The 22,097-nt window shown below is 40.9% G+C and overlaps 1 long non-coding RNA gene across 3 annotated transcripts in view; it reads left to right on the top strand.

Moving 5' to 3' along the window:
• LOC135560248 (uncharacterized) overlaps positions 1-22,097 on the top strand; it is a 77,389-nt gene that overhangs the window by 26,370 nt on the left and 28,922 nt on the right. For all 3 annotated transcript variants that reach the window (XR_010458849.1, XR_010458848.1, XR_010458847.1), the window contains exons 2-3: positions 8,131-8,229; positions 10,966-11,066. This is a non-coding gene — a long non-coding RNA (uncharacterized LOC135560248). The remainder of the gene's footprint in view (positions 1-8,130; positions 8,230-10,965; positions 11,067-22,097) is intronic.

Below are 22,097 nucleotides of genomic sequence, written 5' to 3'. Positions count from 1 at the left end.
TCGCATTGGAGCTGACTCTCCTTTTCCACCATGTGAGATCATTCTGTTGGAACTGAAGTCACGTGTTGTGATGTTATTGCGGTAAACCTCAAGAGTGCTAACCGACCATTCAACATCACTTCAACAAAAGAGACAGGTCGTCACCAGGCTGACATGACTGTAGTTGTTGCTGGATGATTCACCCACTGAAGACATGATGCATCACTGGGTGTACGTATGCTCCATTGTTATATGCACTTCACATTTTGATAGACTTCCAGTACAGTAGATATTTTACAGAAAATGGATTGCACAAAGTATTTTTATTCTTCTCCTGTTATGGATGTGTTTACAATTATATTAGTGGCCTGTGAGGCAAGGTATCTGTTAAGTAATCAAGTGTAATATTCCACAGGCTAATTAGTGAGCAAAGATTTGGATGCAAGTATGTTCTCTATATTTCATTGTAAAACTTTTGGAGATGGATCTTGTTAAAGCTTCCATTGGTCCTCTGGAGTTGACATTATTAGTCTAGATCACCTGCAGGGCTTCAGACTGCAACCATTTAGTTGCATTTTGCGACCCTTTGACTTGGCTGTGTGTGTAAAACATTTATTTGGTCGCACTTGTGCAAGCTACACATTCTACCTGGTCACCTCAATCAAAAAGTCCTATTTTTTGGGCAGATAAAACCATTAATTTGTTCAACTGTAAAGTGCATTGTCATGATTGCTGTAATAAAAGTGTGTGTTTCACATTGGCAGGCTTCTGTAATGAGCGAGCCTCTCACCCCCCCACCCCCCCCCCCTTTGACTCCCCTCGTGATCTTATAACATTTAAAAATGCAATTGTGGGGAAAAACTTGGAAGCAACTAGTTGTCCATATTAAAAAGAGGAGGGTCTCAGCTTTCTGTGGATATTATTATTAATCTCAGAGTACACTGTTTTGCACTCACGATATCTGAAATGGCTTTGAAATATGGAGCGTGCAAAATGTGTATCGGCCATCGCGAGTGCACTAGGCCTAATTGCTAAGTTATGTTAGGACATTCAATTTACTGTTAGATTAATACATGGCTAGCAGTAGGTTTTAGAGTTAGCGATCTAGCTAATGTGTTTTGAGTTTCAACTTCCTCAAGTGGTGAATTAGCACTAATTGAATTAGGCCTATATATAAAATTAGTGCACATAAAGATGAACGCAAATGTATCTCTATTCAACAACAACAAAAATCTGGAGTCCTATTTTGACAGTAAAATATAACAAAAATAGCCTAATTGTCAATTACTGGAATAGGTTGCATATCAAAATATTTCAAAACATTCATTCTTGCTTGGACATGTTAGATGTACCAACTTATTTATTGAATACCGTCTCAGTAGTCAATTGTGAAAGACTTTATATTGACTTTCTAAAAAAGGGGGAAATGTTTGTGTCCTTGACCTGTTAGCTAGGTAATAATGGGTCCAGTTATTATTTTCACTCTGAATCCTTCATTATGTGAAAACTTAAATGTGTTAGGCTTTCTTACAGTTTAGTTTAGCTCATATAAATGATTTGCATGAAATTTGTCCCTCCTGATTTAGGTTGTTTGGAACTCTTCTTTGGAACCATGCCAATTGAATTGTCTGCTTTTTAACACGCTAGGAGAATAGGGAATATGGTTCTCTCTGGGCTTGAGGCTTGATCTTCTTATGTGCCCGCCCCCATCCATTCACATCACAATTAGTGATTTTGACCCACATAATTAAAGTGTTGGCATTATAATTACAATGTGTTTATTGTCTGTTTATGGGTGGTGTGTTGTACATAACATGGATTGAGGTTTTTTAATACACTTTCTGTAAATGTGATTTCATGTATCAATGATACCTCCTTCATCAGCCCTTTGACAGTTGCACTGTTTGTCCTATGTACAGCGTAATTTGGCCAACAGCGGTAACTGGCAGTCGAAATAACCAAATTATTTAGTCATGGGTTTTTAACGGGCACAACGGCAAATGGATGTTAAGTAAATGATGCAATTTATTCCCTTCCTTCTCATTGCCAGGCTGGTTGCCACGGGACTTCTGCCAGCTTTAAGTAAGTGGTACCCAGATGGTATTCACATGACGCCCACTTGGTTACAAAATCGTCCCCGGGAATAACTCTGCTGCCACAACAACCAATAGGTCAATTGAGCAGGAGATCCTGTTGCTTCCACAGTTTTGCATATGCAAATCTGCTAATGTTGTGTCATTTCGGTAAATTCTGGGGGAAGGTTGTATCTCAGGGGTCCTAAACGAATTGGAAAGGAGCCCAGTTAATGAGTGGAGCTGGAGAGAGAGATAGAAGGTAGACATCCTCCGCCTCAGATTGTTTCCTCTGTGCTAAAGCATGGCTTCCTGGATCCTCCACTTCTTGCTCACCCGGCCTCCTGCTCCTCTGTCGTGGAGAGGGGAAGTGCCTGTGATGAAGATGGGCCTGTAATGGGATAGTCCACTGGGCTCTCAGTCAGATAAAGTGATTTTTCTACCATCTTATGAAAAAAGCCATTCTATTTCTGGAACATGAGTGTGGAAGACAATGCCTGGGCTTTCTCCTGCTCTCTCTCTCTCACATTCTCTCTCGCTCTTTCTCTCTCATCCACACTCTCTCTCTCCCACTTTCTGTCTCTCTCATCCTCCATCTCCTCTCTCTGTCTGCCAAACTTTTATACCGGCTCTCATCAGCTGCAGCTGTGGTGCACTCTGTCTCGATTTCTCCTCCTGGAGAAGTGGTGAATTGTGTCGTCTGCAGCCACTAACAGCCAACAGCTGCTTTAGCCCGCTGCAGAGGGAGGACAATGTGGAACTGATTTTCAGCGAGAGAGAGAAATAAATAAACAATGTACAAAAAACAATACCTCAACCAACACACAGCTTATGCAAATTGGGAACATGTGTTTGTAGATCGATAAGCCATGCTTGTGCATGAAAAGTCTAGAGTGACCGCTTTACACAGAGATATATGTTACCACGAGCAGTTCTTTATCTGCAAGATGTTGGCCTACACATCTGTTTGTAAAAAAAATAAAAAGATGTTAAACCCACTCAATATGATGAAATGCATAAACTATTTGTTGTTGAGTTGTGACATTAATCTCCCTAGATCTGGGGAGTGTTAGTGGATAAGACACCAGCTGTACCAGGAGGGGAAAAGTTTTACTCATTGTGGTGGGAGGAGGGTCAAACTGTCAGTTGGTCAAAGGTCAGATAAAAAAGGGAAAAAAAGACAATGCAACAACGGCAGATCTACACACATTTAATGAACATGTCTGTTAATGCCTCAACAACATAACCCAAATTCTTTCAAATAGCCCAACAACCTTGGCTTTCGTGAACTAACACTCGCACTTGACTTTTTTCCCTACTTGCACTGACGTTACTGATAGCTAATTAATTGAGGAAAAATGTACTTACTATGACTGAGATATATGGTTGTCCCGCCTAGCTATCTTAAGATGAACGCACTAGCTGTAAGTCGCTCTGGATAACAGCGTCTGTTAAATAAAATAAACATCTAAACGTAGATATTTGGATTGCATTGGTTTCAAATTGAACATCTCTAATTTGGGTTGAAGCCTTGAGACCTTTTGGCTTTTGGCTTGACCCAAATGTAAAAGTCCAAAACTCTGCATTTGTCAGTGTGTCATAATCTGCTATTAGCATTGGTAAAAATGTTACTGCTCAGAGGCTCATCGCCTCCAGAGAATGGCTTTCTATCACATGCTCACATTCTTTTAAAAGGGAAATGGAAGATGAATTTTGCCCATAAAGGCTGTATCACAACGGCTTTTTATCCTAAATGGCTCTGGGGATTGTTATCTGTGGGAAGTGTGCCCTGCCTCCGTCGTGTTCAATCAAGTGTCCACTTAGTTGTGTCTGGGAGTAATTGTTCCCAAGTGGGCCACACACTGACCTGTTAATGTCGGCGTTGACCCTCTAACCTTGTCAGCACGTCTTAGGGAGGAGTTTAAATCATGTGGATCTCCCTTCTTGCCTTTGCGCTGCCTGGGCAAGTGGGTGTCGGTGCTGATAGACCACTCTCTTATAATTGTCCCCAGCAGCATGGGTCAGCCAGGGGTGCTCCCCAAGCCCGGCTCTTATTAGATGAGGTACTGGGAGTGCTGTGACTTAATGGTTCAAGCCATTGATCCGATCCAGCCACAATGTTCTGTCTCTACAGTCAGATGAAGCCCTGCTAGCTACCTAATGACTCTCAGAGTTGCAGGCTCTGTTGACTGTGTTGGACATAGACAGCATTCTGAGGCAACCAAACGCTATTGAAGACATGCTATTCGGTCCCATCTATAATGTTTCGGTATTTTGCCAATGGTATGCTGTTATAGTAATCTGTGGTATTAATTGTGCTGTTATAGTAATCTGTTGTACTAACTGTGCTGTTAGATTAATCTGTGGTACTAACTGTGGTATTAACTATGCTGTTATAGTAATCTGTACTGTTATAGTAATCTGTGCTCCTAACTGTGCTGTTATAGTAATCTGTGGTGTTAACTGTGCTGTTATAGTAATCTGTGCTACTAACTGTACTGTTACAGTAATCTGTGGTATTAACTGTGCTGTTATAGTAATCTGTGCTACTAACTGTACTGTTATAGTAATCTGTGGTATTAATTGTACTGTTACAGTAATCTGTGCTACTTACTGTGCTGTTATAGTAATCTGTGCTACTAACTGTACTGTTATAGTAATCTGTACTGTTATATTAATCTGTGGTATTAATTATGCTGTTATAGTAATCTGTGGTATTAATTGTACTGTTACAGTAATCTGTGCTACTAACTGTGCTGTTATAGTAATCTGTGCTACTAACTGTACTGTTATAGTAATCTGTACTGTTATAGTAATCTGTGCTACTAACTGTACTGTTACAGTAATCTGTGGTATTAACTGTACTGTTATAGTAATCTGTGGTATTAATTGTACTGTTACAGTAATCTGTGCTACTTAATCTGTGGTTTCTTATTTGTGTGTGATTTGACATCCCATTGACTGTGGTGTCCTCTGTGTATTAGATATTGATGAGGTAGAGTAGGTGGAGTAGGTTGTCCTTGTCCCCATCCAGTCTGATGTTTCATGAACCTGGGTAGAACAAGGACCTTTGCAAAAGTTTGTTGTCAGTTCGGTTGGAAACATGACACACAAATAAGTAACAAACTACATTGAACAAAAATATGAACGCAACATATAAAGTGTTGGTCCCATGTTTCATGAGCTGAAATAAAATATGCACAAAAGCTGATCCCTGTTAGTGAGCATTTCTCCTTTGGCCAAGATAATCCATCCACCTGACAGGTGTGGCATATCAAGAAGCTGATTAAACAGCATGATCATTACACAGGTGCACCTTGTGCTGGGGACAACAAAAGGCCACTCTAAATGCCACATGTCTCAAGAGTGAGTGTACAATTTTCATGCTGACTGCAGGAATGTCCACCAGAGCTATTGCCAGAGAATTGAATGTTAATTTCTCTACCATAAACCACCTCCCAACGTCGTTTTAGTAAAATTTGGCAGTACATCCAACCAGCAGCACAACCAGAAACCATGTGTATGGCGTTGTGTGGGTGAGCGGTTTGCTAATGTCAACGTTGTGAACAGAGTGCCCCATGGTGGTGGTGGGGTTATGGTATGGACAGGGAAAGGCTATAGACAACAAACTGAATTGCATTTTATCGATAGCAATTTGAATGCATAAAAATACCATGATGAGATCCTGAGGCCCATTGTGAGGCCCCTTGTTCCTCAGGTACCAACAGATGCATATTTGTATTTCCAGTCATGTGAATTCCATAGATTATGGCCTAATGAATTTATTTCAGTTCACTGATTTCCTCATATGACCTGTAAACTCAGTAAAATCTTTGATATTGTTGCATGTTGCATTTATATTTTTGTTCAGTATATTTTAAAGTGTCTGGTTACGAGTTCCTTTTGAAACTGACAAGGACTGTAATTTGGGTCAAAAGGAGAGATTAAAACCACATGTTTCTAAAGCTGAAGGTTGTGTGTTGAGCAGCTGCTGTGTGGAAGTCCACAATTGAAGAATAACTTAGCTGTTGTATCTGTCTATTTGATGTTGCCGCTGTGAAAATGACTGTGAAGATATCGTACTGTATCTTACAGGGCTTGGTTGTTTGTTTCATTTTATGGATGGAAAGCAGTAGCACGTCTTTAAACTAAACCATCACTTTTTAAGTGCTCATTTTTGAAGTGAAATAAAAGTAGGGTACCTCATTTCAAAATTGAAGTTCTTTTAATCTTTCTTCAGATCCCTTATACGAGACCATGCATAAATCCAATCTCTTTCGAATGATCTCATCAACTCTTACCATTGTAAATTCTGCATGGTGGTACTCTTTTCCCAAGTCTTTCCTTTTTGAGCAAGGTGGAGCCACCATGCTGCAGCCATAGATTCAGATGGGTGAAGCCGGTCTATTGGGATAAACATATTTTTGGGAGTCATTTACAATTCAGCAGACACTCTTATTCAGAGCAATTTAGGGTTAAGTGCCTCGCTCAAGGGCACATCGACAGATTTTTCACTGAGTCTGCTCAGGTTTTCAAACTAGCATCCTTTTGGTTACTGGCTCAACACTATTAACCACTAATCTACCTGCCGCCCTATAATGACAGGCATGCAGACGGGTAATCAGAAGGGTCTTATCAGAGGCCGTTCAGAGGCTGATGGCGGGCAGAGGAATGTGATCTGGCTGTGGAAACAACACCGCATTAATGGGGTTAGCCAAATTCCACACTCATGAATTATGAGGCGGGCCTGGGGTTTGTTGTGTATGGTTTGGGGCCTCTACACACTAGTGCTGTAACAGAGAGAGAGTCAGAGTTATATATTTGGTCTTTTGGCACTGTCTCTCATAGACAAGCTCAATTAATGGTTCTGGATCTCCTTCTGTTCTGGCGATGGGGGAAAAAATATGCATTATACACTCATGCCATAAACAGATAGGTCTAAAGATATAGATAGACCGACACACGCTCGAACGCACATCCAGGTCACCCGTGATTCAAGTCAGAATTCAACGTTCATTCATTTCTGATGATGTCTGAAGATTACATAGAAACCGGCCACTAGGTTTTGCCTAGGCTGTTGTGGACGGGGATGGTGGATAAGTTGCAAGGTCGAATACAGAGATAGAAAGTTGTGTTTGAGATTTTTGTTTTAAGCCCAAACCTTAACCATTCTGAGTTAATGCCTAATTTTAAGATTTTGGAGTTAATGCCTTAACTTAACCTTAAACATTTAAGAAATTCAAGTTTGAGAAACATGAATGAACTTTGAATTCTGACGTGAAACTGTGAGAGCTAGTTGCACACACACACAGTGACAGACAGACATGTTGTTGTCTTATGAATGAATAATTCAACAAGTACAGCATGTAAAGAGGCCAATATTATCTGGTATTGATTTTAGGTCTGTCGATGACCAAGTTCATAATTGTAATTTTGGAACTGACTGAATTTTCAGAATGGTGTTCAGAAAATTGCCTTGCAAAATCCAGATGACTTTCAGACAGAGCTCACACACAATGGTGCAGGTTTATAGGTCAATATGTCACTGAGAACATACAGCGTTCCGGGGAAGTCAGATTTCTGTGGTTGTACACATTGTTATTTTGTTAACGCTGACATTTACATCAGCAGCATCATCACCGCATTATGCAATTGTGAGATAGTGTTAAATATCAGTCATACTAATCTGTCTTTGTAAAGATGAAAACAGTGAGATGACTATGTATTTAGGCCAGGAGATGACAACTGGAATCAGTGCGTCATAACGCATGTAAAATATGTGTGGTTGTAGCTGATCACGTTTAATTTTCCCTCTGATAATGCCACTCCTGTTGATGTGGGTTAAGTGAACTGAGTTTTGTCTTGAAAGGATACAGCTTTTGTCAGAATGTACTTTTCGTAGCAGGTTTAGGAGAACTAATGCAGCAGGTTAGGATAATTAATGTAGAAAGGTTAAGGTTAAGATTTAAAATCTAATTTTAAGAAGATACATTGTAGAAATAGGCAGGGTTTAGACAAAATTATGACTTTGGTAACTAGTGACAACCCTCTCTTCTGTCCTTCTCATACCTAAATACAGTGTCATCTGTGAACTCCTGATGGTCCCGCCTCTGAAGACCCTGAGCTGAATTTTCATTGGAAGAATGGAACGCCAGTCTTTCCTACACAAGTGAACACGGTATATGCACTTCCTTACTCTTATCTACTTCAGATGTCAGTTTTATTCCAAATGTTCTCTGCCTCTGTGAACTAGAAGACTGCAGCATAGTGAGAATTAACTTGTTAGGCTAATTAGCATCTTATTATAATTAGGTTAAACTAGATACCAACACATACTCAAAAGTATTTTCATGAACTGTTAATTGTTCAGGCTAATAATTGAAAACAATTTTATTTGACCAAATTGCATTATGACTTTGAATAATGAAACAACTAATCGGAATGTCTTACAAATAATGTGTCGGCTAAATTTATCAAGAACTTTGTTGAAAATATGATGTTCCTATTTTATTCAAATTAGCAAGTTTTAATTGAATACTTTGATGCATTGCGGAAAATATTACTACTTACTACGTACATCTTAGCCAAATACATTTAAACTCAGTTTTTCACAATTCCTGACATTTAATCCTAGTAAAAAGTCCCTGTTTTAGGTCAGTTAGGACCACTTTATTTTAAGAATGTGAAATGTCAGAATAATAGTAGAGAGAATGATTTATTTCAGCTTTTATTTCTGTCATCACATTCCCAGTGGGTCAGAAGTTTACATACACTCAATTAGTATTTGGTAGCATTGCCTTTAAATTGTTTAACTTGGCTCAAATGTTTTTGGTAGCTTTCCACAAGCTTTCCAAAATAAGTTGGGTGAATTTTGTCCCATTCCTCCTGACAGAGCTGGTGTAACTGAGTCAGGTTTGTAGGCCTCCTTGCTCGCACACGCATTTTCAGTTCTGCCCACAAATTTTCTGTTGGATTGAGGTCAGGGCTTTGTGATTGCCACTCCAATACCTTGAATTTGTTGTCCTTAAGCCATTTTGCCACAACTTTGGAAGTATTCTTGGGGTCATTGACCATTTGGAAGACCCATTTTGTCATGCTCGTTGAAGGAAGGATCGGAGGCGCAAGGCGCAGCGTGGTAGGGCGTACATCTTTCTTTATGAACACCGAAAAAACAACAAAATACAAACGAAACGTAAAGTTTAGTATTGCTAACCAGCACAGTACCAAAACAAGATCCCACAAACTACAGGTGGGAAAGGCTGCCTAAGTATAATCTCCAATCAGAGACAACGATAGACAGCTGCCTCTAATTGGGAACCATACCCGGCCAACAAAGAAATAGAAAACATTGATTGCCCACCCTAGTCACACCCTGACCTAACCAAATAGAGAATAAAAAGGCTCTCTACGGTCAGGGTGTGACACATTTGCAACCAAGCTTTAACTTCCTGACTGATATCCTGAGATGTTGCTTCAATATATCCACATATTTTCCTACCTCATGATGCCATCTATTTTGTGAAGTGCACCAGTCCCTCCTGCAGCAAAGCACCCCCACAACTTGATGCTGCCACCCCTGTGCTTTACGGTTTGGATGGTGTTCTTCGGCTTGCAAGCCTCCCCGTTTTCCTCCAAAAATAACAATGGTCATTATGACCTAACAGTTCTAGTTTTGTTTCATCAGAACAGAGGACATTTCTCCAAAAAGTATGATCTTTGTCCCCATGTGCAATTGCAAACCGTAGTCTGTCTTTTTTATGGTGATTTTGGAGCAGTGACTTCTTCCTTGCTGAGCGGCCTTTCAGGTTATGTTGATATAGGACTTGTTTTACTGTGGATATAGATTATTTTGTACCTGTTTCCTCCAGCATCTACATGCTGTTGTTCTGGGATTGAATTGCCCTTTTTGCACCAAAGTACGTTCATCTCTAGGAGACAGAACGCGTCTCCTTCCTGAGCAGTATGACGGCTGCGTGGTCCCATGGTGTTTATACTTGCGTACTATTGTTTGTACAAATGAACTTGGTACCTTCAGGCGTTTGGAAATTGCTCCCAAGGATGAACCAGACTTGTGGAAGTCTAAAAAAAATTTCTGAGGTCTTGGCTGATTTCTTTTGATTTCCCCATGATGTCAAGCAAATAGGCAATGAATTTGAAGGTAGACTTTGAAATACATCCACAGGTACACCTCCAATTGACTCAAATGATGTCAAGTAGATTATCAGAAGCTTCTAAAGCCATGACATCATTTTCTGGAATTTTCCAAGCTGTTTAAAGGCACAGTCGAGTTAGTGTATGTGTGTAACCTGATCCATTGGAATTGTGATACTGTAAATTATAAGTGAAATAATCTGTCTGGAAACAGTTGTTGGAAAAATTACTTGTGTCATGCACACAGTAGATGTCCTAACCGACTTGCTAAAACTATAGTTTGTTAACAAGAAATTTGTGGAGTGGTTGAAAAACGAGTTTTGATGTCTCCAACCTAAGTGTATGTAAACTTCCGACTTCAACTGTATGTATGGAGTTTTAATGTAAATGTAAATCTTGAATAGTGACTTTAATTAGACATTATGCTAAACATATGGTGTTTTGTTGTTTTACCAATTGTGTTAGAGGGTTAGATTTCTAACATTAAATTTGAAAATGCAGAACATGTATTTCACAAACATCTACAGAATACCACCATATAGATGGCAGCCTTTCATTTTTTTGACCTTATCATTCTAAATGATCACCTTATGTCATATTGGCCAATTCAATTAAAAGTAGCAATCAAAACAAAAGATATCACTTCACTCCCTAAATGATGCATAGTACACCGGTCGTAGCAGCGTCGGCAGCATTGTTCATGACAATCCTTTGTTTTTAATATCTTTGGCATTCTCTCCCTGTCCCTCTCCCCTGTCTGCAGTGGGTGCTCTGATTGGCTGAATACTTTCTGCACTGTTGTCTGGCTGGCTGCCAGCGCCTGCCTTGCCCCTGATCAGAAGTGAACGTGACATTTGTGCGGAGGTAATGGAATCTGTGTGCAATTAAATCTCAGACTGTGAAGAAGAGTCTATCGCCCCCCCTCTCTCCCCCATCCCATCAGCAGGGGGGGTGGCGGTGATGATGAAACCGTCCCAGCAGGCCCCTCTCCTCGCCTTGCCACTCCGCCTCTCTTTCTCAATCTCTATGTCAGGATGCGTTTTTTAAACTTCTCTGTGCCTGTGCCTTGGTCTCTGCCCAACAATTCATTACAGCAAACGTCAATTAAAATTCTCCCCAAATATTGTTGGAGAATTAAATTTCAATTCTATAAATGACATTAGAGGAAGACAACATTAACATTGGTTTAATGAATTATACTCTAGGTGACAGTTGTTATTTAGTGGCAGTGCATTGTGGGCCTCTTCCACATGTTTTGATGTAAATGTGAAATGGAGTATAAAGGGAGAGGGAGGGAGGGAGAGAGAGACCGGTTTAGGGAGGAGTGGAAATAGGGAGAGCGGACACATGCATGGATGGGAGGAGAAGAAGGGCACATCTCTCCATCTTTCTACCCTTCTCCGCTGCTGTGCCGCTACACTTAACGCCTCATTTGTGGTCTCTGTGGCCAATGGCTTGAGTCAGTGATCCGTTGCCATAAAATACTGTTCTCTCTCTGTGCTGATGGTGCACTTGTTCATGGCTAATACCACAGAGTTCCTCTATGGCAGGTCTGAAACCTAATGGGTTTGTATCCTCATTAAGATCACCCATAAACATAAAAGGATTTCCATTGTGGTTGAGACCGGTTAGACACAGGCATACCAGGCTGGGCAGACACATTTTCCTTTAACTTCTTGAAAAGGAGTTCCTATCTGAGTTCCTTGTCCTCAGTGGGTAGACTGGGAGAGAGGTAGGATTTCCAGGTCAAGGTCTTCTGAGCCTCCTCCCACCCACTGTCCCTCACACCCTCTCCGGCTGCAGGCTGGGGGGCAGGGCTCAATCTGCTGGCCCAGAGGGAGGTCACTCTTCTGGCCCTGATACAGACTGCAGTTTCCACACTCGCACAGTCACTGGATCGCAACAGTCACTTTTCCTTTAATATGTTGCCCATATGTAAGGGCAATATATAAGGAACACATATTTAGAGAAATAATGGATATAATACATTTATCCTCTATTTCCTTTCTCTGTAGGTTTGCTTTCAAATGCATAGTCAACAGTTGCTGTTTTGTGAAATGATCACAATCATGTGTGAATTTTGATTTATCCCACAATGCCAGTCAGTATTGACCTTTAATTTATGACTTATTTGTTTAGCTCTGCTTTTCTTTGTCATAATGAATCATTTATGTCAAGTACGACATGCATAAAGGAGTATTGTCTTAGAAAATACTAATGTCACTCAGGTCCTTTTCTCTCAGCAACTGAAGGTTAATTTAAACCAACAGTCAACTGAACCTCTCCATTTCCTTGTGGCCCTATGAAAACTATGGGTCACACTGAATGCCACCGGGTCCTGCTTTATTCACTAACATCCTGCTTAACAAGTAGACCTCCTATTCCTCACAGCTCAGTTAGTGTTTTTCTCTGTTGCAGATGTTTCTCCCTAGTCATGTGATAGAGAGGAGACGGGTTTCGCTCAGGGAAAGAGAGAGCGAGTCCTCATTGCTCTAGTGTCATTCTAATGGCAAATTAGATCAGTTTGACAGATAGACACAGAAAATTGTTTTAATTGTATAATTATCTGTGGTTAGTGGAAAACTGCTGTGATGTGGTTAAAGGCCAGGGAAGAGTGCCGTTTAGCCTTTATGTGCTCATTTTGTCACTGAACAGGAAATGAACAACAACTACGAATCCTCAGGATATAGGGCTCCCTCTCACACACACATACACAAACATACGGACATACTGTATGCATACACTCTCCCAAACAACGCCCGTGGGCAGGCCGAGGCGTGCTCAGTGAGACGTTACCATTATAGTCATGTGTCTGCTCCACAGGCGTGGACTGAACACTGTGTGGTGAAGCCTGTAGCCACCTGACTGGGATGGCAGAACTTAACACACATTTAACAGCAGCTCAACATATGGCCCACTAAACGCTACTGCCACTGTAGAGAGCAGGCGGGCCTCATCAGATCAGTAACCTAGCTTAATCACCGCTCAACCGATTCCTGATAAGATGTCAAAATACTCGGCCATGGATCCAGATGGAGCTAAACTCTGCATTTAGATCACTCACTCACTCAGTGTGTTGTGGTCCTGCATAGCATTATACCTATGGAGTGGATTGTTTCACGTGCCTGGCTTTACCACTGATTTGTGTGGAAATAATGATGTACCTCTCCTGTTGTCTCGCTGCTGCTGTCCTGTCTTCCCTCTATGTTGAGGAGTGATGACATAAGACCACAGTTGAAAAGTCAAATTGGGTAAAACTACTTCAGATTTTGTATAGAAGTAACTGAATGGCATATTTTGTATTCTACTGTTTTCTGGCAATCAAAATAGTGCATAACCATCAAGATTTAAAATACTTGTCAAAAACTGTCAGGCGTCACCAGAAAATGGGTCATTGTAAGACACTTTCAGCTATCCATAATTTTGCACACACACACATACACACACAGGGCAGCTTTATAGCCACTCATGTATGATCAGTAACTGAATGATTTTTCAAGCCTGGTGGGCAATGCTATAAGACTAGGCAGAACAGCAATAGGCTGGAGTCAGCAGCTGCATGCAATTTTCAGCTTGACTCATTCAAGTATAATAAAATAATGTAGGGAGTGCTTGAGGGACGGAAGGCCTGGAAGCTCTCACCCCTTAAGCAAGAGCTGGATTAGGACAGCCATTGTGTTGATGTGTTTGTTTCAGAGTCTGATAATACAATAGAACCAAATGGAGCTTTTTCAAGTCAAGTATTCATACCCCTTGACTTATTACACATGCAGCCTGAATTCAAATTTGATTAAATATATGTTTTTCTCTCACCAGTCTACACACAATACCCCATAATGACAAAGTGAAAACATGTTTTTAGAAATTTTAGCAAATGTATTGAAAATGAAATACAGAAATATATTGTATTATATAAGTATTCACATCCCTGAGTCAATACTTTGTAGAAGCACCTTTTGCAGAGATTACAGCTGTGAGTTTTTCTGGGTAAGTCTGTAAGAGCTTTCCACACCTGGATTGTGCAACATTTGGCCATTATTATTTTCAAAATGATTTAAGTCAAAACTGTAACTCACCCACTCACTGTCTTCTTGATAAGCAGCTCCAGTGTATATTTTGCCTTGTGTTTTAGGTTATTGTCCTGCTGAAAGGTGAATTCATCTCCTAGTGTCTGGTGGAAAGCAGACTGAACCAGGTTTTCCTCTAGGATTTTGACTGTGCTTAGCTCCATTATGTTTATTTTTTAACCTGAAAACTCCCCAGTCCTGAATACAAGCATACCCATAACATGACGCAGCCACAACTATGCTTGAAAATATGAAGAGTGGTACTCAGTAATGTGTTGTATTGGATTTGCCCCAAACATAAGACTTTGTATTCTGGGCAAAAAGTGAATTGCTTTGCCACATTTTTTGCAGTATTACTCTATTGCTTTGTTGCAAACAAGATTGGCATATATATATATATATATATATATATATATATATATATATATATTAGAGGTCGACCGATTATGATTTTTCAATACCGATACCGATTATTGGAGGACCCCAAAAAAAAGCCGATACCGATTAATCAGACTATTTTTATTTATTTATTTGTAATAATGACAATTACAACAATAGTGAATGAACACTTATTTTAACTTAATATAATACATCAATAAAATCTATTTAGCCTCAAATAAATAAAGAAACATGTTCAATTTGGTTTAAATAATGCAAAAACAAAGCGTTGGAGAAGTAAAAGTGCAATATGTGCAATGTAAAAAAGCTAACGTTTGAGTTCCTTGCTCAGAACATGAGAACATATGAAAGTTGGTGGTTCCTTTTAACATGAGACTTCAATATTCCAAGGTAAGAGGTTTTAGGTTGTAGTTAATATAGTATTTTTAGGACTATTTCTCTCTATACCATTTGTATTCCATATACAGTACCTTTGACTATTGGATGTTCTTATAGGCACTATAGTATTGCCAGTGTAACAGTATAGCTTCCGTCCCTCTCCTCGCCCCTACCTGGGCTCGAAACAGGAACACATCGACAACTGCCACACTCGAAGCAGCATTACCCATCGCTCCACAAGGCCGCGGCCCTTGCAGAGCAAGGGGAATAACTACTCCAAGTCTCAGAGCGAGTGATGTTTGAAACGCTATTAGCGCGCACCCCGCTAACTAGCTAGCCATTTCACATCGGTTGCACCAGCCATTAGGCTGATAGGTTTGAAGTCATAAACAGCACTGTGCTTGCGAAGAGCTGCTGGCAAAACGCATTAAAGTGCTGTTTGAATGAATGCTTACGAGCCTGCTGCTGCCTACCATCGCTCAGTCAGACTGCTCTATCAAATCATAGACCTAGTTATAACATGATAGCACACAGAAATACAAGCCTTTGGTCATTAATATGGTTGAATCCGGAAACTATCATTTCGAAAACAAAACGTTTATTCTTTCAGTGAAATACGGAATCGTTCGGTATTTTATCTAACGGGTGGCATCCCTAAGTCTAAATATTCTTGTTACATTGCACAACCTTCAATGTTATGTCATAATTACGTAAAATTCTGGCAAATTAGTTCGCAATGAGCCAGGCTGCCCAAACTGTTACATATACCCTGACTTTGCGTGCAATGAACACAAGAGAAGTGACACAATTTCACCTGGTTAATATTGCCTGCTAACCTGGATTTCCTTTAGCTAAATATGCAGGTAAAAAAATATATACTTCTGTGTATTGATTTTTAGAAAGGCATTGGTGTTTATGGTTAAGTACAGTCGTCCAACGATTGTGCTTTTTTTGCAAATGCGCTTTTGTTAAATCATCCCCCAGCGTTGCATCGATTATATGCAACGCAGGACTAGCTAGATAAACTAGTAATATCATCAACCATGTTTAGTTATAACTAGTGATTATGATTGATTCATTGTTTTTTATAAGATAAGTTTAATGCTAGCTAGCAACTTACCTTGGCTTCTACTGCATTCGCGTAACAGGCAGTCTCCTTGTGGAGTGCAACGAGAGGCAGGTGGTTATAGCGTTGGACTAGTTAACTGTAAGGCTGCAAGATTGGATCCTCCGAGCTGATAAGGTGAAAATCTGTCGTTCTGCCCCTGAACAAGGCAGTTAACCCACCGTTCCTAGGCTGTCATTGAAAATCAGAATGTGTTCTTAACTGACTTGCCTAGTTAAATAAAGGTATAAAAAATGTAGAAGTCTGCAACATCGGCGCCCAAAACTACCGATTTCCAATTATGGCCCTAATCAGCCCTAATTAATCGGCCATTCCGATTAATCGGTCAACCTCTAATATATATATATATCATATTTGTATTCTGCACAGGCTTCTTTATTTTCACTCTATCAATTGTTTAGTATTGTGGAGTATCTACAATGTTGTTGATCCATTCTCAGTGTTCTCCTATCACAGCCATATAACTGTAACTGTTTTAAAGTCACCATTGGCCTCATGGTGAAATCCCTGAGTGGTTTCCTTCTTCTCCGGCAATTGAGTTGGAAGGAGGCCTGCATCGTTGTAGTTACTGGGTGTATTGATATGCCATCGAAGTGTAATTAATAACTTCACCATGCTCAAAGGGATATTTAATGTTTGCTTTTTTATTTTTTATTAATCTACCCTTTTTTGCGAGGTATTGGAAAACATCCCTGGTCTTTGTGGTAGAAATTCACTGCTCGACTGAGGGACCTTACAGATAATTGTATGTGTGGGGTACAGAGATGATGTAGTCATTCAAATATCATGTTAAACCCTGTTATTGTACACAGAGTCCATGCAACGTATTATGTGACTTTTTAAGCAAATGTTTACTCCTGAACTTATCTAGGCTTTCCATAACAAAGGGGTTGAATACTTTTTGACTCAAGACATTTCCTCTTTAAATGTTTTATTCATTTGTAAACATTTCGAAAAACAAAATTCCACTTTGACATTATGAGGTATGGTGTGTAGGCCAGTGACAAAAAAATCTAAATGTGTTACATTTTAAATTCAGGCTGTAACAACAAAATGTTGAAAAGTTCAAGGGGTGTGAATACTTTCTGAAGGCACTGTAGATAAACACGATATTTTTCAAGTAGATGTTTTATATTTTCTTGTGTACCCCACTGTTATGTAATGTGTTGAGTTCATCATCATGAAGTATGAGCTGCCTTATAACACCCCTTCAGTTTGTAAGATAATCACACGTTTAGCCTGTCTGCAGTTCAACAGAAAGCAATTTGTCAACGATGAGCTTGTTGTCATGTCTCCGTTGTTGCCTCTGTCATACTCTGTTGTTCAGCTGTAGATCTGATAATGCTTAGGGGATTAGCAGGTAGTAAGGCAGTCAGCTGGCCCTGTGCTGCTGTACACTACAGGCTCTCTAGGCTACTACAGGAGCCGTGTGTTTGGTCTCAAGTGTCTGTGCCGGGTGCTTCACAAATGGTCCGAGTTGCACCTAATGGTGACTTGCAGGCTTTATGGCCGCCACCTCCCCATGGATGATGCGGTAATGAAGGATGACAGGAAGGGCTAGGGGTCCGGGACAGACCCCGGGCAGCTGGCGGAGCAGGAGAATAGGAAGCACCGCCGCCGAGGCGAAACTGCAGCGAGAAGCAAATTAAAGCTCATATCTGCCATCTCCCTCGCCTCTCTGCGCTTTCCTGTTTGGACTTGAAGGTGATTGGAGCCGAGGCAATGACAGTTGACGGAAGCCGTGTGAGGAGAGAGTATTTATTTACAGTGAGACACGGTGATGCTTGTTCAGGATGCAGTTTCACGCAGGATGTGCCTCCCTGCCCCTCCCACAATTCCCCAGGTTTGATCATCTCACAAACGAGTGTGAGGCGGGTGCTGGGAGACCCCTGTTCCAGGCAGACTGCATTGTGTAAGAGGCTGGGAGGCTGAGCCTGGAGGCTGGGAGGCTAAAAGCTGGGACAGACCCAGCAGCACTCACTCAGCACGACTTCCTGCCCGGCCTCGGGAGGTAGGACCAATGTCAGCACAGGTCACTAGGAAAGGGAGTGGGAAACTTAAAGAGTGTGTGCCGAGAAACAGAGAGAGAGAATGTGTGTGTGTGTGTGTCTGTGTGTGTGTGTGTGTCTGAGAGTGTATGTACACCCTGCCAGGAATTTGTTTTCACTTGGCTTGTAAAATGGGAGGGGAGGGGTGTCAGAGGTGTAAATCTCCATAATTACTTTGTACTGTATGGCGTAGTTAGTGTGTAATTATCAGTGTCTACACCCTACAATACAGTAGCCCCTTTACTGAAAGTAAAAGGTGTGTGTTTGTGCGTGTGTCTACTGTTACACTTAATTGATTCAATTACATATCTGGTGGATCTGCCAATCTTGAATACATTTCCTCTAATCGAGCAACAGAATTTTCACACACATTGACTTTCTCCTGTCTTAGTCCTGTTGTCCACACCCACCATGTTTCATGTTGGTACTAGTCCTCACACACCACGTTTCATGTTGGTACTAGTCCACACACACCACATTTCATGTTGGTACTAGTCCACACCCAACATGTTTCATGTTGGTACTAGTCCTCACACACCACGTTTCATGTTGGTACTAGTCCACAAACACCATGTTTCATGTTGGTACTTGTCCACACACACACACACACACACACACCACATTTCATGTTGGTACTAGTCCTCACACACCACGTTTCATGTTGGTATTAGTCCTCACACACCACATTTCATGTTGGTACTAGTCCTCACACACCACGTTTCATGTTGGTACTAGTCCTCACACACACACACGACGTTTCATGTTGGTATTAGTGCTCACACACCACATTTCATGTTGGTACTAGTGCTCACACACCACTTTTCATGTTGGTTTAGTCCACACCCACCATGTTTCATGTTGGTACTAGTCCACACACACCACGTTTCATGTTGGTACTAGTCCTCACACACCACGTTTCATGTTGGTACTAGTCCTCACACACCACGTTTCATGTTGGTATTAGTCCTCACACACCACACTTCATGTTGGTACTAGTCCTCACACACCACATTTCATGTTGGTACTAGTCCTCACACACCACGTTTCATGTTGGTACTAGTCCTCACACACCACGTTTCATGTTGGTACTAGTCCTCACACACCACATTTCATGTTGGTACTAGTCCTCACACACCATGTTTCATGTTGGTTTTAGTCCACACCCACCACGTTTTGTGTTGGTACTAGTCCACACCCACCACATTTTGTGTTGGTACTAGTCCACACCCACCACGTTTCATGTTGGTATTAGTCCACACACACCACGTTTCAAAGGCAGTTTTTATTACGGCAGGACACCAGGGCAAACTCAGGAGAACCTGCCACTTAAATAAAATGCACATCTGTTGAGAGTGTGCAAAGTGATAAACCATCCAGTCTCCAGGCTGCATTGTGTTAATACACCTAAGTAGCTCACTAAACCTCCTTAGCATTTTGCAGTCAATTGAGTCTCTTTGAAATTGCAGTATTGCTCATTTTTATTGTACGATTTCATTGTCAGTGATGTTTTGAAGTCATTCTCAATGCTTCTCATTGATATTGGTAAATAAAAGGAACAGTTGTCATTGAGAAAGGGAGGTAGGCTTTATCTTCAAAACAGCTTAAAACAGTGATATTGAACTAGAATGAGTGAGGGAGCTCTTGAACATTAGCATCATTCCTGATAGTATATAAGGTCAAAGGCTTTAATGAGGCTTACAAATACAAAGAGATATTGTATCTCTGTTTTGCTCATGGATCACTTGTCTAAGTAGTGCGATATTATACTGACCGCCTCATGCTTCAAGAGATAATGTAGAACTTAGGAGGAAGACTGCTGTGCTTAACACTTACAGTGTGGGAGTTAAGCAGTAGCTCACATCTCATTGTTTCTCATCAAATGAATACTTGGAACTCTGGTGTTCATGCAAATCAGAATGTGGGCTTACACTAATGTAGATGGAACAAGGTGCCTATATACTGGTGTTCTTAATACATCATATATCTAATAAACAAAGACTATCTTTGTTTTCTTATGCTTACTTCTGCTTCATTTGGATGCTTCATCAGAATACTCCAGGCTGTAATGCTACAAAGACACAAGGAATTCAATGCCTACTTGATATCCAGGTTTTTATTATTGTCTGTGTCCAACGATGATCAGCTGTATTCTATTTGCAGCAACAGCTGACCCTTAAAATAAGAATCTGTAGAGCTTCATTTAGCCCCCCTGGATGAGCAGACAATATGCAGGGTGCTCCAGTGAACTCTGTCCCCCTCCTCTCTCCTCTCTCTGGGTGCAGTGTGTCAGTGAGTTCCTACAGGGGAGATCTCCATCTCCAGAGCTGTAAAAATGACTGTAATCCTGCCATTGACAGGCAGAGGGGAATAATCCAAACAACAAATACATTCACGTCTCAGGGCTTTTGATGCGCTCCAGCTGTGTTCAAAGAATCTTTCTGGTAAATAACCTGAGAGAGCAACACTATTTAGACTGGGGCAGCCTCTACTCTGTATGGCTCTTGTGGTGGCTATGGCTTTGCAAGCGAAGAGGTGGAGCTATCCTCGTTGTGATCCACCTCTGCCAAATGTCTATTCATGTGCCCTACAAGCTGCATTTTTAAAATGTCAAATAATAATTCACTCTTCTCTGTAAGTCTTAAATAGTTGTTCAAAGTATTGACCCAAATGGTATTCTTGAATTTGGATGGTTTCACTCCCTCCCAATACTATGTCCATTCTCATGCTATGTTAAGAAATGAGCTTGGTCGGAACATGTCCAACATTATGAAGGGGTGTGGTTTTGACTTTAGTGGAGAACCAGGTGTTATCTTGGCCAGAGGGTGTGGCTAGCAGCTTTTACAAGTGATCCCAGAGGGATAGGGCTGAGAAGATGACCTCCCAAATATCCTTACCTCAGTGCCAAGATTACCAGGCCAGTGATGTAATGGGCTATAGGCAATAATGTTAAATACAATTTCAGTTTAGTGATATGTATATTAAGTAATTGATTACAATGATGCTATTGGATCTTGCATGCAAAAAACAAACTGGATAGTGATGCCTCAGCTCTTGTATTTACATTGGATGTCTGTTGGATCTCAGCCCTTATTTATGTTTTGGAAGATGGGCCCAATTGGAACTGTCATAAAGCATATTCTCAGAGCATTATTAAAAGGCAATCGTCGTAGTGGAGTTTTACCCTCCTTAGGAAAACTGTGGGAGCATAGATTGGTAAAAGGCAGATAATATATGTGTGAGATTGATCAGTGAGTAGCGACCCCATTATCTCCAGATATGTTCATTATACTGGGCTCAGCTTGCATGTCAAAAGTCAGATAATTGAAGGTAAAAGATGTCCCACACTTTATTTATGCTTTCACTTTGAGGCTGGCGGCAGATATCCTCTCCTCTTTCTTTGCTTTTCTCTCTCTCTCTCTCTCTCTCTCTCTCTCTCTCTCTCTCGCTCTCGCTCTCGCTCTCTCTCTTTCGCTCTCTCTCTCTCTTTCTCTCTTTCTCTCTCTTCATTTTTAGGCCCATTTATTTATTGTCAGTAATATTAGACTGTCAAATATTATCATTTTGCGGAGGTGTTATTCATCATCATCACCACTGTGCACTCCCTTTGCACTGCCTAGATTGTCTATGGTTTCTGGTGGTCTGTCCGTCCATCCGTCTGTCTGTCTGTCTGTCTGTCTGTCTGTTTGTCTGACAGTCTGTCTGTGTGGAACAGCAGTGGGTCTGACTGTGAGCCCTGCAGGAAGGAGGACAGCATTATGCAGTACAGTCATAATCCCTGAGTTTAGTCCTCTGGAGTAACCACAGACCCTCCAGTTGAGACATTACTTCTCTCCTGTTGTCAATACTCCCTTAATCACACTATTATTCATACACGTTT

The sequence above is a fragment of the Oncorhynchus nerka genome, linkage group LG15 (genome assembly GCF_034236695.1).
Source record: "Oncorhynchus nerka isolate Pitt River linkage group LG15, Oner_Uvic_2.0, whole genome shotgun sequence".
Classification (NCBI taxonomy): Eukaryota; Metazoa; Chordata; class Actinopteri; order Salmoniformes; family Salmonidae; genus Oncorhynchus; species Oncorhynchus nerka.
The sequence above is the reverse complement of the archived record's forward strand: the minus strand, read 5'-3'. Positions and strand labels throughout refer to the sequence as shown.